A 17,996-nucleotide genomic window follows, 5' to 3' on the forward strand; every position below is an offset into this window, starting at 1 on the left:
AAAAAAAAAAAAGAGAATGAATATACAAAAAGCAGTTTTCATCCAATGTCATCCAAACCAGTCTGGCTTTATGTACAAAAGCAGTTGCCCCTGTCATGAATTAAATCTGATTAATGTCAAATTTTTTAAAGCTGAGTTCAACTTCATTAGCCAGACCCTGACCTGATTGCTGCCCGACATGCAGAATGAAGAAATCACTGACAACAATATGTACGCTACAAACAAGACTGCCAACCATTAGGAATAGGAGTAGGATACTTTAGCACACACAATTTGATTGACAGCTTAGTTAGGCTGTTACATTCTTTTACATGCCAAGACACCTTATCTAAAGCAGATATTTGCCTTTTATACAGAATGAAGCATGCTAAATTAGACACTATCCAAATGTTTCAGAAATGACCCAACATTAAAATCTCATTCTACCAAATACCAATCAGCTCTGCATGCATCACCTTACAGGTCCCCAACATACATTATGATTAATCCAGCTAATAATTATATGAACACTTAAGAGCACTTGCAAAGCACTGAACCTTCATTCCGAGATGGTTAGAAGATAGATGTAAAACAGGCAACAACATCATGGCAAAAGTAACAAATCCCATCCCGATGCAGCAGAACTCTGAATTCTGCACCCTTAACTCCAATGCATGAACGCTATGTGAAATTGGGATGTTCAAAAGCAACACACATGCAACAAAGACTTGACAGGACATGAAGTTTCACAAAAGGCGATTAATTCCCTTAAGCTTAGGTCCATAAAATACATATTTTTGTCAAAGCCAACATACATAGCAAGATAGGAACCATATGCTTTTCTTCAGCAGAATCAACTACTCTGATTGTTGTTGATTTGATGGAGCTAAACATATGGTAATCCTTTAAAGGAAAGCTGCTAGAGGCTTTAAAAGACTTGAGGCCAGGATGGAGGTTCATCCTCCAGCAGGACAACCCTAAACTTACAGCTAGAGCAGCAACAACTGGTGTAGCATACACCAGTTGTTAGGGTGCAGTCAAAGTTCAGACATCAAATGGCAAACTTTGTGGTGAAAACAGTACGGGAAAACTCAGATGGAAAACGGTATGCTGAGTTTATTCAAATAAACTCCAAGAAGATTTAGGCTGCCATCAATCAATACATAAAGCACTAAATGAATAGTGTACATGGAGTTTGATATCTCATGTATAAACTGAGGAAAATAAAATGTGGACTGAATACATTTTCATTTGATGTGTTTGAATCTATTGGCACAGGGAGGACATAACAAAAAAATGTCACTTTAATTTAAGCTTTCACTTGAAATGTTTGACTGAAGCATGAAGAGGCATTTTAAAACAGATTCAGTTCTTATTAAATGAATACATTTTCAAAACTGATGCAAAGGGAGCAAAGAAATCACATCCAACAGCTCTTGCTCCGCATCAGAGAAGAGGTGAGCACAATCATAGATATATGTTAAATGCATTCAGAAAATTGCTGATATCTCCAAGCACTTATCCATGCACAGTTAAACTCCAAAGTGAGGCAGAGTTTTTTGATTTGATGCTCTTAAGCAACCGTGACTGGTCGACTGTCAGACTCTGAAGTGATTGAAGGCGTGCAGATTTGAATTTAGCCTCTGCAGTCCAACCCAACGGGGTAGCTAGATGCCAAGCCCACAGAGCCAGGACTGCAGGAAGTTAAAAAAAATGTATTCATGAAAGGAAGCATCTTACAGGGAGCTGTCAGCTGATGCCATAAAAATGATGAGTGTTTTAATTTCCCTGAATGATGCTCACTGTGAAGCAGCAGCAATGTTGTGGATGACCTCAGGCTTCAGTAATTCCCCCCAAAAAATTTAGAATCAGATTATGTGTGTATTTGTGTGTGTCTGTGTAACTAAACTGTTTATGGGTGTGTATTGCAATGCATGTGTCCAGCATTTGTTTTGTTGTAATGAAAAGCTAACACCCAGGCACACAATGCTTCCTTTCACTGTGGACTTTGTAGAACACAAAAGCTGCTCATTTTCTCTTTCAGAGCTAAAACCTCTGCTGTAAAAGTCCCATAGTGTATGCGTACTCCTCCTTGTGGTTTATGCATTTAAATATAGACAAAAGCAGTGCGGTGTTAACCTTACATTTTAACAGCTGAGTATAAGGAAGAAGAGGCAGATATTGTAAATACAAAGAACATTTTCTTCTGCTTCTGGTCACTATCATGCACCTGTACAACACCAGTAAATGCGTGCTGACGGCCTGTGCAAACACCAATACAGTCACACATGCAAACAACACGAACATAAGGCTAAAAGGAGAGTCAAGAGTTGACAGAGTCACTACCTACTGTCAGCAGAGAGGACAGCAGCCGCGTAGAAGGTTTCATAGCTGGTCCGTGAGAGTTTCCCTGAGGACCAACCGTACGCCCTGACTCACACGTTACTGCTCACTTTCATCTCCTCTCTTCCCCTTCCTTTTCCTATTTCCATGTAAAATCATACGCACTGAAACAGGCTGAACGGAGATGACAACAGAGGGTGGGGCTGGGATTTTAAAAAGGCCCTCCTACTGTCAGAGCTGTTTACAAGCACGAGTCGACTGGTCACCCTCCTACTGCCGCGCTCTGATTGGCTGGGGAACTTGGGCTAGCGGGGATGGCAGATTGCATCATAGGGCAACAATTTGTGCTAGTCAGAGGGAGTGAGAGTAGAGACAAAAAGAGAAAAATGTCCTTCATAAGCATGCTAAACTGCTGCCTCCAGATAAAAATGTGTAGTTTTAAAATGCAATGATTGTATAGGTCTGTTGAAAGATGATTGATTCTTGTTACTGACTAATCTTTCCTTCAGATATTTTTAAGGAAAGCATCTTTTTATTTTATTTTATTTTTTACCAGCCGTATAAGCAAGCACAAGAGCCAACACAAGCTAGAAAATAAAGGCAAGCCAATGGAATTTAACTACTAATATCTCCTGTCCAATTATTAAAACATATTTGGACTATAAGCCTCAGCCCAACAAGCAACCAAGAAAAAAAAACTGACACAATTCACTGAAAGTGGATTTTCATTACACAATTTTTTTGGAAAGGTTTTCACATCCCTACAACTTTTTTCACAGCTTGTCAAATTCTGCAAACATAGTCTTCCCTGAATCATTACTGCTGTTTCCACTTGGGACAATTTCCTGCATGTTTTAGATGTGTCCTTGCATTATCAGACCTCTTATCTGTCTCTTGGGGAGACTGTGGCTCTGTGGGTAGAGTAGTTGTCTTGCAATCAGAAGATTGCCAGTTTGATTCCAGCTTCCTCCTGTCACATGTCAATGTGCCCCTGGGCAAGACACTTAATCCCAAATTGCCTACCAAGCTGCATATCAGTATATAAATGTGTGAGTGCAAATGGGTGAATGTGATTCTAGTGTAAAGTGCTTTGAGTGGTCAAAAATGATTGGACAAAGTGCTTTATAAGTTCAGTCCATTTACTTATCAGATAATGATGAAAGGTTCATTATCAGGAGCCTGACAATGAACCTTTTGTCTGGTTCAGGTGTGTTGAACTAGCATACAGGACAGCAGCCATTAAGGGCTGATTTTGAATAAGTATATAGTCATTTTTCTGTACTGTTTGTATCTATTGGCTTTACACATCAAACTCAGTCAGATTGGATGGAAAGCATCTGTGAGTATGAATTTTCACATATGTCCCAAATTCTCAATTGTATTTAGATTTAATTCTAAATCACTTGAGTGTTTATTGTTTTTGTCTACATGTTTCCTCTATTATTACCATACATTTAGCTCCATCCATCATCTTTGACCATGCTGAAGAAACACAAGATGTGTTTTGGGCTAATTTCTCAGCCTGTCTGTTGTGTCCCTTGGTCTTCAATGATGTTTGTTCACATATGTTCTCCAGTAAACATCTGAAGCCTTCGCAGAACAGCTGGACTTATAATGAAATTAAATTGCACACTTTTACAAGGCGCTAATGTCCTGCCAATAACTCAATTTTGCACTCTCTGCTGAAGCACTGTGTCCTTATGATGTGGTCGGAGCATAATCTGGGCCAGAAGGTGACAGTTCTCACCCCATCAATCTGCCATTAATCTGTGCGGATTGAGTTCAGTCATTCCTCCTCCCCCGCACCGCTTCCTCTGGTTCCTCCCACACCTTTTCTAAAAATCTCCCAACATGCAAAACTCATGGGCCTGCAGACTCCTGCAGTGGGTGTAGCAGGAAGTCAGGGACGAGAGGATGAGGAGAGAACTCAAGAGATAGTCCAAAGAGCAAGGCATTTGCTGTGGAGGCACCCACAATGTGATACGGTTTCAAATATTTCATAGTCTTCTAAAATGGGTTAGTAAAACTTGATCTGGTAACTGGTATTTCAAAATTGATTTCAGCAAACAGTTTTTACCTTGATTGAACAATTTGAGAGAATTTTATCTTTCCACAGAGTCATTTTAGGCATTACATCGGAAATAAATAATATCCCACAAGCAGCACTCCAGCCTTAATTTGTTCTAATGATTAAAAATAATTAAGCTATTGATGTGGGTTTCACCAAAGGGGTGGAATGGGTGAAGTAGAGTTTGATGTTGAGGTTCATCTGCCGTGTCTTTTGACTGGTGATTGGTGAGACTCCAAGATCCAAAATGTGTTTTCATTCTCAGTCAGCAAATAACCTAAATAAGTTGGCAAGAATGGAATTTAAAAAGATATTGCCTTGCAAAAATATTTAACACAAATACAGCCACTCTGTGAAAGCCTCAGAGGTTTGTTAGAGAACATAACTTAAAAACAAGCCACACTTTTCATTCTTTTTTTTTCTGTGCTAAAAAAATTTGGAAAACTATTTTGATTTGCTTCCAGTTCACAAGTTTGCACTAAATTTTGTTGGTCTATCATTTAATTGTAGTAAAGTGAAAAAATATGGAAAGATTTTAGAGGTATAAATTCTTTCACGATATTCCATATAAATGATGAGAACTTACAGAGAAGTGTGTAAAAGGATGTGGGAGGATTTGAGGATCCGATAAGAGAGGGATGAGGTGAATAAGTGGGATATAAGAAGCTAAGGATGGGATGAATGACAAATGTATAACATTGAGGTGCTTAGGCGAGATGATGAGGAGCTGAAGGAGACGGAGGTCAGGAACTAAGGAGAAAAAACTGGATAAAACACTGAATCCATAAAAATCTGGTATAAAGCTTAATAAGTTCTTTCTTTTTTTTTTTGTTAATGAATCAAAACCATCCTTTATTAATGAACCATGTATAGCCTAAAAATAAAAAGTGAGTTTGTAGAAAAACAAAAACAACATAATATGTATATATAATTATTTTGGGAACTGTAAGTACATTTTTGGCAGCAGAAAAAGTAATGCAGAGTTTCAGCAAAATAAATAATTTCCTAGAGCTGCATGTGAACTAAAGCCTTCTTTGAGCTTGTACTGACAGCAAAACTCATAATATTTTAAGTTGCTGATGGTTCAATGAGAAAATCAGTGAAGTAGCTGCCAATTATGGATGGAATCCATTTCCTTCAAAATGCATCAGATGGAGGAAAAAATGTCAATAGGACAATAATACTAATCACTGAGTTTTTAAGAGTACATTGTAAATTTAGATTTTCTTTCCATGATCATTCTATCAACAAAGGCTTTTTGTTATGTTTTCTCACACAAAAAAGGTGCACAAAATAAAGAAGGACCTTGCTCGGCGCTTTTAATCCGGTTTGTCTGCATCCCAGAGCTCTACTGCAGATGTTTTAGCTAGTTTCTCTTGGCAGTTTTCCCTGAAACATTGCCCTACTTCTAACCGACTAACTGAGCCACAACCACACAGCATCACACCTTGGCTGCAAAAACAAAAAGTGTTTAAAAGCTTAATTTGTTCCTAAATTAAGCTTTTAGGATAGTGACCACAGATGTGTCACTATGTAATTACCACGGTCTGTTTTTTGCCTTGAAATGCTTGACCTTAATGTTTTTAAATCTTTAAAAGAAAGAAATTATTCAATAGAATGTAAACATGTTTCTGTTCATTATTTACTTTAAAAAAGTATAAAATTTACACAAAAATCACAGTTGTAAAAGCACTTACAGTGAGAGTAAGTATTCCTCATTCACTCACATATTCAAGTGTAAAGTGTGGTTTAAAGACCAATTAACCTGGCAATCATGTTTTTTTTGGACTGTAGGAGGAAGTTGGAGTACCAAGAGAACTCAATGCAAATATAGAGGCTACAATTTGAAACCCACAAGGAAACAATGACATCCACTGTGATACTTTGTAGTTCTATACAGCAAACAAGTCTAATGAATTTCTTCTGATAAATGGATGAATTTTGCTAAGGAAGTTGCAGAGAAGCAACACTCAGAAGCAACTTCTGGCATAATATGAGTGGATATTTGATCACTCTTTTTAATAGAAATTGCATAATTTATGCCAATTTCTTGGATTTCTGGCACAGATCTGATATGCTTTTAAGCATAGCCATTCGGTTCAAGTTCAAGATGAAGAATTTAAAAGAAACGCTCCTTACGCTTTCCTTGCTCCCTATGTGCATGACACCAGTGCAACTGGCATAAAAGCAGTCCCTTAGCATTATACTGCCACCAACATGCTTGTAGTACCATGAGATTTCAATGTCTTAACTTGACCCTTTGACCATTATGTCCAAACAACTTAATCTCCTAGATTGTTCTTGAATGTCCCAACCAATTTTCTTTGGGAAATTCACCCAATATCCTTGGGGTTGTATGTAAATATTTAAACTTTTGATAGTAAATTCAATGTCTGGATTGGAAAAAAGATCTAAAATGTGTTTAAACCCAATTCTTGCTTTTAAAATTTACTGAATTTGTTCGACTAAATCAATAAAGGTCTCATTAGGATGCTTGGCAGCCTTCTGATCTGCTGCACAGTCCAGTCATCAGCCTCCACATACATATATGTCTATATATAGAGCTATCAGTTCTCATCCCCTTCACACCGCTGACAGCCACGTGCTCCGAGCAGCACACAGAGTTTTAAAATCCATTACTCTGATATCCAGCTAAAGAAATGTCAGTGAACTAAGATAAACATTTAACTAACACTGAAATGTAAATGTAATTTCTGAAACCTCCACTATTGGTGATAATTACTTACGCTACACCTTATTCATGCTAACTTTGTTTCTGCTGAAGTTCCTGCAGTATGACCAAAGTATAGATTGTCATTTGAAAAAAGAGCAAATGCTAATGCAAACCACTTTTTCAGTGCTTAGAAAGAAAAAAAAAATAATTTTTCCTTAAACTAAGAGTTAGCCAGCTGTGTTAATATTAAGGCTGCCCTCAGGAAAAACAACTGTGGGAGAGAAAGTTGTGTGAGAAATAAGGCTTCACACAAAATAGGCTGACAAAAGCAAAATGTACTCACCTGAGCGCCTGCTTACAAAAAGCTGCTTCTCCTTTTTCTTTCATCTGAGCACTCAAAACTCTTTGCATTGTTAGTCACAAAGAGCGGGGGGTTTAAATGTGATGTCATCACAGTCTTAAGCCAAGCAAGGCTTTACTGGACCTGCCGCCGGTGGCATTAAACGACAAGACCTCACATGGCTTCTGTGAATGACATTCCTGATCAAGATTATGTAGAGCCAAGCATTCAATTATTATTTAGGAACAAATTAAAATAAAGGACTTTAGCAGAATTTGCACACAAAAGCTAAAAACGTTCTTATGCAACGGCTCTCAAAAGTGTACAAACCTTCATTACCAAGTTTTGTGTGCACACTTTAACTAATCCTTTGTTAAAGAACAACAAGAAAGTCCTCGTTAAAGTTAATCCACAAGAAGTCCTTTTTGCCGATTGTCACTATCCAGGGAACAAAACAGACTCTTAAAAATGTGCTCTTGTAAGGTCAGACCAAAAAGTACCCTGAACAGCCACACACCATTCCCATGCTGAGGCATAGTACTGGCAGCATCACACTAAGGGGGTTTTCTCTATTTGTCTCAGGCAGGAAGGCTGATCAGAGCTGAGCCTGCAAATGTTCAATGGATGTGAATATTTTTGCTAGGCATTGTGCACACATAAGCAGCCAATGTAATTATGTGCCTGCTGAGGTATTTAAATCACTTTATCTTCATCTCTTTGAAGCAGAGCTCATTAGGAGACGGTTGGAATGAAAGCATCATCAGATTTTTCTGATGAGGAACAGACACATGCAGCTCGGATGGACATATGGACACAGATCATTCGCCTCTCAGAGTGTATTCTGTACACACACCCTGTCTGTCACTGTCTCCTGTTATGTGCCCAAACATCAAAGAAAATAGCTAAACAATTTTGTGTCTCCCTTCAATTGAATGTGAATGTAAAAGTCTCTTTATACTGACACTCACTCTTCTAGCACACAGAATATCAGAATCGGAACAGCCAGTTACGTAAGCGTACATACCAACCTTACATGGATGGAGATCCTGTGAAACATCCAAAAGAAATAGAACATGAAGCATGGATTTTTGTCCCCTCATGTTTCTTTTTATTATCTGACTGTACCTTTCTGTAAATGCACGGAGAATTATTTCAAGGAAATAAGTGCTTGTGCCACAGGGTAGAGGAGCTGATGCTGAAATAATTTGTTTCTTTATATAACTAAAGGAATAAAAGCCTTGAGCTGAACAACAGCAACACAAACAGATAGCTTGGTCAAACTGGGACCAGACCACAGTACGGGTCCAAATAGGTGAGAATGTATCAGACTCAGCCAGTTAAAGGGAAAGGTGGACAGCTTAGAGGTTTGCCATAATATGGGTGGTTTCAGGGAGGGAAAAAAGGTCAAAGGAAGGATTTACGTAAGAGCTGTAAGCACAGAAGAAAAGTACACCAAATGCTTTGTGAAAACAAAAGAACTTTGCCATGGGCTTTTTGCTCACACAGATAAACATCACACACAGTGAAAAATGTCAGTGAATGTACATTTTGTTATTCAACATAAGCATGCACAGAAACTCTCAGAACAGGAACATGTGGTTAACTGGACAGAAGATCATTCTTAATATTGTCCAAAAAGCATTCATACTCTTTAAATCTATTAATATTTCCTCAGGTTGCTGCACCAAACATCAATGCTGAGATTTTTGTGAGATAAACATAACATTAAGACATTCTTGTGAAGTAGAAGAAAATAAGTCATCAATCCCACTTTTTAACAATCCGAATCAGAAAACTGTGCCTGACTGAGTCAACAATATTTAAAAGTATCATTTTTTTTCTCACTCACATTGTGTGAGTGAGAAACACATGGTGTCATTTTATAAAACAATCATGTTGGGATGTTACCTTCAGTTGCTATGAAAAAGCTCTCTATATCAAAAGCAACTTATGAGAAATTTGACTTTAGATTCAAATGCCTTGAAATAGGCCTCTGTCTCTTTAAGAACTTCCTACCCTTTCTGATATGCCCCCTGCAGCACAACAAAGCTTCTGCATGATGCTGAGGAGTGTTTGACTGAGAAGTAGTTTGACAAGGTGTTTTGGGGCCTAAGGTATTTGCTAATTGCTGCTGCCACTAGTCTGGAGGAGCTGAGTGGAGGAGGCGCATGTGGGGTGATCTGTGGGATGACAAGTTGGCTGGGGAGGGTTGTAAATCAAAGCAATACACTGGGTAGGTATGTGATGAGGGAATCATTTTATAACATGATTTAAAGCTAATAAAAGTACATTTTGCATACCTCTTTATGATTTTTAAGGAAAATCTTTCATGTGCTTTTCCTTCAAATTTTCAATTTCGCTCTCTTTTTTGTCGGTCCCCAAAACAAAATCTCAATCAAGCAAGGTGAAGTTTGTATTTTTAATGTGATAAATTGCGAAAAGGTTCAAGGTATAGAAAAACTTTAGTAAAGCACAGCCCAGTATGAGTAACAGTCTAAAACTTATTAAGGAATGTTCTTGGAGTTCACCTGTCTGGATCCGTCTGAACTCACTCAGTCAAAGATCTAATCAATGATAATTGGGTCTACGGTACTATGTAGACCTTTATCGCTCAGAGTTGTGAGTCTGTTCAGACACCTAAGTGACTCAGCCGTGCCGTTGAGCATCATCATCTGCCTCTTACACCAAACTGTCACCATAATGACAAGGCAGAAAAGCAGTGACGCCTGACTGGTGACTAACGTGTAACTTTCATCATGTGCAATCCTCTGGCAAGAGTGATGCACCTTTTTGTTTCCTGTCAACAAACAGTGGGGGACTGAGTGACATGAGTGCAGCTAAAATGATCAGCCTGTGTGATCTGAGCTGAGCTGTGTCTAGACGCCTGTATCCACATGGCTTATAACAGCGGACACACAGGTGTACGCTGCTATTGCTGCGTGCTGTTACTTCTGGGAAACAGAACTAAAAACACAAAAACAAGCAAAAATATGAGGTTTAAAATTATAACCACCCTTTTTTTGTAAGAACCCTGTAAAATCACTAAAAGGAACGTATTGTGTTCCGCAAAAATGGCTGGACACAGCATCCCAATTTTATAGAGCATAATCGGAATGAGACATTTAGTAACTGTTAATTAACTGTTTAATACACTGGCATTGCAAAACTAAATCCTACAGAGGTTTTTTTCTGCATCGTGTGACACACCGTGCCTCCTTATAATATAGATGCTAAGCTCCAGAGGACTTTGCAAAGACAAACGGCTGTGAGGGGAAAAAAAGGAACACTTCAGGGTCAAAGGAGAAATGTGAGTAATGCTTGTTCTTTCCAAAGCACTAAGGGTATAATTAATGTTTCTGATTAAGCAAATAATTGCACAGACACAAAGAGGAGTAATTCATTAATCTAGCAACTAGCATGGATTTAATTGCAATATTTTGTCTGTAAAATGAATTCATAAAGCCTTTAAAAACCCTGGACGGACAAACTGCTGTACAATACAACGATAATCCAGACAGAGATAATAATATAACTGGTAAACAAAAACAGAGATTAGAAGCTAAAAAAGGATTCGGCTAAAACACACCATTGACATAAAATACACATTTAAAATAAAATACAGACAACCATAAAATCGATGCTTAAGGGGTAGCAAAAGCCGTTGCAAAGAGGTTAAAATTAATCACATTAATCTGCAGTTCACAGACTACGACTCCTTCAAAAGTTTAAGTGATTCAAATGATTCTGACTTGCTGTGATGGACAGCTGTTTCATACATTTTGTAAACAAAACAGGCCTAACATTCATATTCATTCTTCATGTGAATTGAAGGTAAAATACACACATAAAAAATTTAGAAACTCAATTTCCACATTCATCCCTTTCTTTGCCTGTGTGGATTGTATTTTAAGTTTTAAGGCAGAAAGGTGCGAAAGAGATCCTTGCCTGCTTTTGGGAAAGATTGAGATAAAAGACTTACTGAAAAAAAAGACTAAAATGTAATTTAAGCTCTTAAAGCAATCTCTGCTGTGAACCCCAACAAGAGCTCTGATTTCCCAGCTGAGCTAAAGCCATGCTCTTTGTCGTATGTCACTAAATTGAATTTAATTAGTTTGGTTCAGTACTTGTTTCATGTAGTGGAATGTCAAACTTTTTCAAATGTTTAGGCTTCAGCTAGAAGAAGTAGAGAGTTAACACCTGAGCCATTGGTCAGATCTGGTAATTAAACTGAAACATCATCACACATGGGACATAGGACACATGCTGGTCAAAATTACCAAGGCTAGCTCTTTTTCAGTAACAATCTCCATGAAGAAGGAAAGTCATTTTAATGCAAAATGATAGTTTTAGTCAGTGCATGAGAAAACCAGTGATTTTTTTTTTTTAAACGAAGCAGCAGCTGTCTGACACTGACAGCATCAACACACAGAGTTAACTAAGCAGAGAGGTAAATTTAGCTGCAGCACAAACAGAGCAGAAAATCCCGTCATTACAGCGGCGCTGGCAACCGTTCATCACGTTTCACCGCTAGGTTTACATCTCCGCTCACCTGACTCCCACCGCTCTCATGCAGCTCCCGGGACATTCCTCCCATAGCAGCTAGGCATTCCAGTCTTTGCTCAGCCTCGTTCAACCTGAGGTTTCCCCTGGGTCACAGTTTTAACGTCTACACAAAAGCCCTCGTTTGTCTTCCCAACCTATCTGCTCATGCATCTTTAAAAGTGTTCTGCTTTAGTCATCTGCTGATTGAATATCAGCGTAATATTCTATTCATAGCTGCTGCTTCAAGCCCATCTAAGGTTCTGCACCAGCTGCGTTTTAGATACCAGAGTTAGGACAGCACATCTATTTGTTTTATTTCATGAAGGGAAACTTTTCAGGAGGTCGTTAAGCTGTAAACACAAATTCCACTGTTTTGTGAAGCTTGTGAAGTGAGTGGGTAGCTGACATTTATTCAACCTCCTCAAATTAACTAGCTCAGTCCATATTCTCAGCTGCCACCACCTTGTTTCACAAAGGAGACTTTGTCATACTTGTCTGCTTTTAAATGCAGACACAGGTAACACAGTCCCATAAGGATCTCACTGGAACAGATCACCTTTCCCCCCCATGTTTGCAGTGTCGCCTACATGGCAAAGTGCTAATGAGATTTATTTATCAATGGCTTTATGATCACATCTCTTCCATAAAACACCTGAGCTAAACATAAATATCAATAGTCACTTGATAACTTCTTTAGTTAATATTCTCCTTATCCACCCAGTCAGTTAAGATGTACTGAAAAGAGCTTTGTGACAAGTTCAATGCTTGGGATATTTTCACATCCCTGACCTGTCTCCTGTGTTTGTCTTTTTAATGTTCTCTAACAAAGCTCTGAGGCATCCTGTTTAAACAACAGCTGGATTTATATTGAGATAAATGACACACAATTTGACTCTATTTATGAAGCTTGTGAAGATTGGTTGCTGTGGATTTTACATAGGGGTATTCAAATAAATGGGACTGAATACATACTGATGCCATACTGTTCAAATTTAAATTTACAAAAACTTTTTTTTTTTTTCATTTAATTCACAATTATGTTCCACTTTGCTTTGATCTGTTACATATAATCCCATCCCAGCCATAAGACATTAGTTTGCGGTTGGAACATAAAGAATGAAAAAGTTAAACTGGTGTAAATACTTTTGCCAAGTACTTTATGTGTGCTTGAAATCTGAAAGTATATAAATCAGCTACAGCAAGGTAGATTGTCACTTGACTTTAGTAGAAACACAGGCATAAAATATTTAAATTTCAAACTCTGAATCAAAGTCATTTCAGAAATCAGAAAGTTTTCTGAAGTCAACAATGCCCACATAACAAAATTCAGACCTGGACTTGACTAATAACCACAACTCATTTCTGCACTTATCTTTAAACACAGCCAGCTGATATAGATGAGGTAACATATTCACAATGGAGAGCTGTCAAGGGGCACTAAATGGGCCTCAGTGTTACTCTACATACAGATAACATAGGGTGTGTGGATTAGCCAGTGATTTGTAAAAGGGAAAAAAGTGAGATGTGACAAAAGGGAGCCATGAAAGGAGTAAAGACTTTTCTCTCATCAAATAAAAAAAATGGCATGGTATAAGGTATGATATAAGAAGAGAACACTTTGTGGGGGGTGACATGAATGGATGAGAAAGATTCACTTACAGTGTGTCCTTTACAGATGAAGATGAAGTTTCAGTTTGTTCTCCTCCAGCGGGAGTGATATCCGTTTGCTAAACCTGGCATTGCCAAAGCCAAAGAAATACACCCCACACAGAGATAGGTAGGAAGAGGGTGTGTGTGTGTGTGCATGTGTGTGTGTGTGAGAGAGAGAGAGAGAGCGGATTGACGAGAAGGCGGTTTGGGATCCTGCTTTATTGCATGTGTGTGTGTGCACTGTCAGGAGCGGAAAGAGACTGAGAAGGAAAGAGAGAGGAAGAAAAAAAAGATGCAGAGAGCTCGAACGAGCTGAGTGGCTGGTGTGAAAAAGGGAGGGAGCTCGACGGTCCAATAGTGAGCAAGATGATCTGAGCAAACAGGAGATAGCAACAAAGAGACAGATTTTTTTTTATTTTTTTTTTCTAAATCCTGATCACACGCCACATTTTGTCTGTTTTCTCTATATTTTAGATTAGGATGGTAGAGAAAATGAGAAACGCCCAAAGCATCAAACAGAAAGTGGGTGTTGATCCATTTGCTACCCTCAGCCGAAGGCTTCGGCCCAAGATGTATTTCTCTCATGCACAGATTGGAGGTGCAAGAAGACTGATGGGAGGAACACAGGAGATAAATCATCAAACCCTGCTTGGGACTCGAATAACAGATTGCTAGAAGGATTGACAAATAGAGCGCAGCTTTGAAGGCTGAACTGAAGTGCCGACAGAAAATAACAGAAAACCATCATATAAGGGGGAGTTGCTCCCTTTGTATGTTTGCTTAGTTTTAAAACCTTGTATAAAAAATTGTCAGCAAAGCAACATTAATGAGCTGTACAGGAAGTCTCTGTGCGTGGACAGCTTAGACATGTGCAGCATCCTGCCTCCTCAGAGTGTGTGTGTGAGACATTCGTGTGCATAAGCATGGGGGCGGGGGAGCGGACCATCTTTCTCGGGATTTTGCTGCGGGAGCACAATGTTGCCATGGAGACTGCATCCATTGCAGCAGAAAAACGCAGATGGACAGCCTCCCTTTCTTCCCTGATGTGGTCCAGGTTTCCTCTCATCCCTGACCTGCAATTCAGAAAAACTTGTCCTTTTGACTTTGTGGATAGGCGGAGGAAAAAAATGCTCTGGGTGAGGACCAGCCTATGACTCAGACCGCTGACAAACCGCTTATGGCAGAGGTGAAAAGGCCTTTTTGTTGAATTATTACAGAATGTTTAATCACAGAGCATCATCTTCCACAACAGGAGATTTAAATATTGCTCTAAATATGTCAGGATATATAAATTAAAGGTAAATCAATTGCCATACTTCCTGAATATAATCACAGCTCATTGAGTAAATGGTCTGCATCCGAATGCGTGCTAATACGGACATCATGTTGACACTAGGGCACACGATCAATATCTCGTTTCTAATTCAAAACATTAATTTCAGTTGACTTTAAAAGTGAATAAAGACAACAGGTAAGAACAAATATGGAGGGAAATAACGTACAAACACAACTTTTTCTGAAATATGACCTGTTCTGATATTCCTCAAGCTCAACTTGTTTAAATATTTCATTTGCTAAGTGATTTAAATTGTTTCCTACATGCATGTTAAGCTTAAACTCTGATACAGCAGCCCGGCGATCATAAAGATGATAGCCCTTGAACTTTCTCACATTTTATCAGGTAAGAGCCACAAACATCAAGGTATTTTACTGAAATTTTATGTGATAAATCAGCACAACGAAACACATATTTGTAAAGTGGAATAAAAAATGGTGTTCACTCCAAAAAAATACATTCTGAGAACAATAGCTAGGTAATTATCAAAACCAAAACAAGCAAAAATTTTAAAGACCATATTATGTTACTGTTTATATTTTGATGTCTCTTTACTGATTCTTCTTCCTCTTATGATGGCTAAACCCATGTATCCAGTAGATGGGTTAAAATGTGTGCAAATGTATTTGCTGAAAATAATATAGTTTTCTTTATTATTAATTATGTAAATTGTTTTATTTATTCTATTATTGTTGTCATTATCATTAGCACGTTGTCTGTACATCTAATTAACAAAACAATATTTTAATCAGTAGAATTTCTTGCAGGGTTGCCAATGTACATTTACTATGCCACATCTAAATATTTCCGTTTCCGACACGGATTCACTGTCGAATTATAACGTAAAACAAAATCCACAAATCTGTCCTTTATGAAAGTTTGACAAGTCCTTCTTACAGTTCACCACAGGCCAAGTAGAGAATACCGTAAAAATGTGTATGAAAGTGCTTTGGTTAAAATGAAACCAAAATATAACTTTTTGGCCAACCAGCGTAACATTTTCTGTGGTAGAAAACAAACACTGACCACACCACCACCATGGTGAAATATATATGTGACAGCCTCACTCTGTGGAGATACTTTTCTTTCTTTGGTGAACCAGTTTAGAGTTTATGGAAATATAGTTTGAGCAAAATAGAGAGCAAAGCTGTCAGAGGCAGAGAAAACTTGAAAGTTCACTGGGTGTAACTTTTGAATCTTCTCTGAAGCTCCATATGAAAATGTTGCGGTTCAGAAGTGAACACTTCAATGTCTGCTGCATCTTAAGTTGATTTTGTTTCATGCCACGGAAAATTACACGTCATCCGTATAGATGGAGTTAGAACTGCAACACTGAAGATCTTAACCCATCTTATTTCAAAGTGATTTGGTTACAATTTTACATATGTTGTGACAAAATATTCTACTTGAATAGAGAAATAGGTGTACTTGCTACAACCAACCAGCAGACAGTGTAATCTGTTAACACCTTAATTTGCTTTTACCTGTCCATTTTGCTGATCACTGGGTAGCTGATGAAGGAGAGCAGATTACCCATGCAATCTTCTTTTCCTGAGAGGAATAACAATACAAACTGTATCAATAAAGAACATCAGATGTAGTTAAAAATGTTGTTTCAAATTGCACAAGTTACTGCCTTTCAAAATTGTAAAGTTAGGTTCTGAAAAAAATCAAGAGATTGATGCAGATTAACGTAAATAAAAAAAATCGCCATCTAGTGGTTGAATGCAGAAAGAATCCATAAAAAGCCTTTTGTGTTTTGAGGAGGAATATGTGTTTAAAATGTCATTTTACGAATAAAAACATCGTGATCGGACTTTATCTTTGATTACTTACAAGCAGCGAGATGCGCACTGGTGCATGAAACACAAGAGCGAAAATTGGGCTCGAATTAAAGATAACAGTGAGCAAAATATAAAGAGATTAAACAGAAATTGCATCATAACATAGGATATAAAAGCATAGATATGCTGTGTTTCGTATTTATAGTTAATGGTGAACCACCAGGGCGCAAGACCTCGTGGCGCAACGGTAGCGCGTCTGACTCCAGATCAGAAGGTTGCGTGTTCAAATCACGTCGGGGTCAAATTTATATTCTTTCAGTATCCACGATCACAAATTTTTTCTTAGTGCTTTGGAAAGCTGACAAACTTTTCATCGACTAAATTAAGAAAACGAAACATATGACTCTTTGCACTTAAAGACACGTATTACGAACATTTACAATAAATGACTTTGAAATTTGTGAAGAAAAAAAGTGTCAAACAGATGAACTGGTTTAGAAATAAACTTGACCTAGTTTTTAAATACCTTTGTTTTTCATTATTGTTGTAACAGTTCCTATATTTATTGCAAGCAAAATTAAATGGATGACAATACAATGCAATTGGAAAAAAAATAAATACTGACATTGTTTAATGTAGGCCTATAATAATAGTGTTACGTCTTTTTAGGTCTAAAATATAATTGTAATTTACAAATGTCTAACTTTTGCTGATTTCTATAAAACAAGAGAAACAAAATTCCTTGATATCTTTCTCGAGGTGTAAGGTCTATAAAACAAAAGTTAGGGCATATTAAGTAGATTTCTTACGCATTTTTGTCTATAAATCTAACCGCACCCTCGTAAATAGTTACATGCCCAAAGTGTTAATGGTGGATTAGGTTACGCAGCGGATACCACAGACATGACGTAGTGGTTTGGGGATGTTACCAAGACCGTGACATTCAGCTGTAGGAGCACTTAAAAAATAAACAGTATTACTAAGTACATGTTAGTGGCTATTTATGAAAACCAAGCTGCCTTGTAATCTTCAACCATATTACCTTATAATCTCGAAGCCAATCCTTGGTAAAAACGAGCAGGAAAGTTATATTTTCAGGCTGTACCACTCCTTTGTCTCCTTCTCTCTTCAGTCGTAGTTTTCTTGTCCGTCTCCGTTTTGCCCCCCTTTCGTCTCACATGCTCAGCTTAAAAGCTTCAGTCCAGCATGACTGCCTTTCTAACTCAGTCCAAGTTTCTCTCTCCCCTCCGTTCATGCCAGTCTCATCTTTCACCAAGAAC

General features: G+C 38.0%; 1 protein-coding gene and 1 non-coding gene across 7 annotated transcripts in view; one reads left to right on the forward strand and one right to left on the reverse strand.

Annotated features, from left to right (window-relative positions):
• LOC106954802 (tripartite motif-containing protein 3-like) overlaps window positions 1–17,962 on the reverse strand; it is a 39,413-nt gene extending 21,451 nt beyond the window's left edge. For 2 of the 6 annotated variants that reach the window (XM_015044578.1, XM_015044572.1), the window contains exon 1: window positions 13,606–13,846. The gene's annotated coding sequence lies outside the window, so the exon portion shown is untranslated. Of the gene's footprint in view, window positions 1–2,325; window positions 2,570–13,605; window positions 13,847–16,416; window positions 16,837–17,758 lie in introns of those variants that run through there. The other 4 variants (XM_015044575.1, XM_015044577.1, XM_015044573.1 and 1 more) reach the window with 4 other exon arrangements.
• On the forward strand, window positions 16,947–17,018 carry trnaw-cca (transfer RNA tryptophan (anticodon CCA)). The gene has a single exon. It is a non-coding gene; the product is annotated as a tRNA-Trp (tRNA).
• Window positions 17,963–17,996: the final 34 nt, after the last annotated feature.

This window comes from Poecilia latipinna, unplaced genomic scaffold, assembly GCF_001443285.1.
Source record: "Poecilia latipinna isolate Pla-1442-1.1 unplaced genomic scaffold, P_latipinna-1.0 Scaffold682, whole genome shotgun sequence".
In the NCBI taxonomy this organism is placed as follows: domain Eukaryota; kingdom Metazoa; phylum Chordata; class Actinopteri; order Cyprinodontiformes; family Poeciliidae; genus Poecilia; species Poecilia latipinna.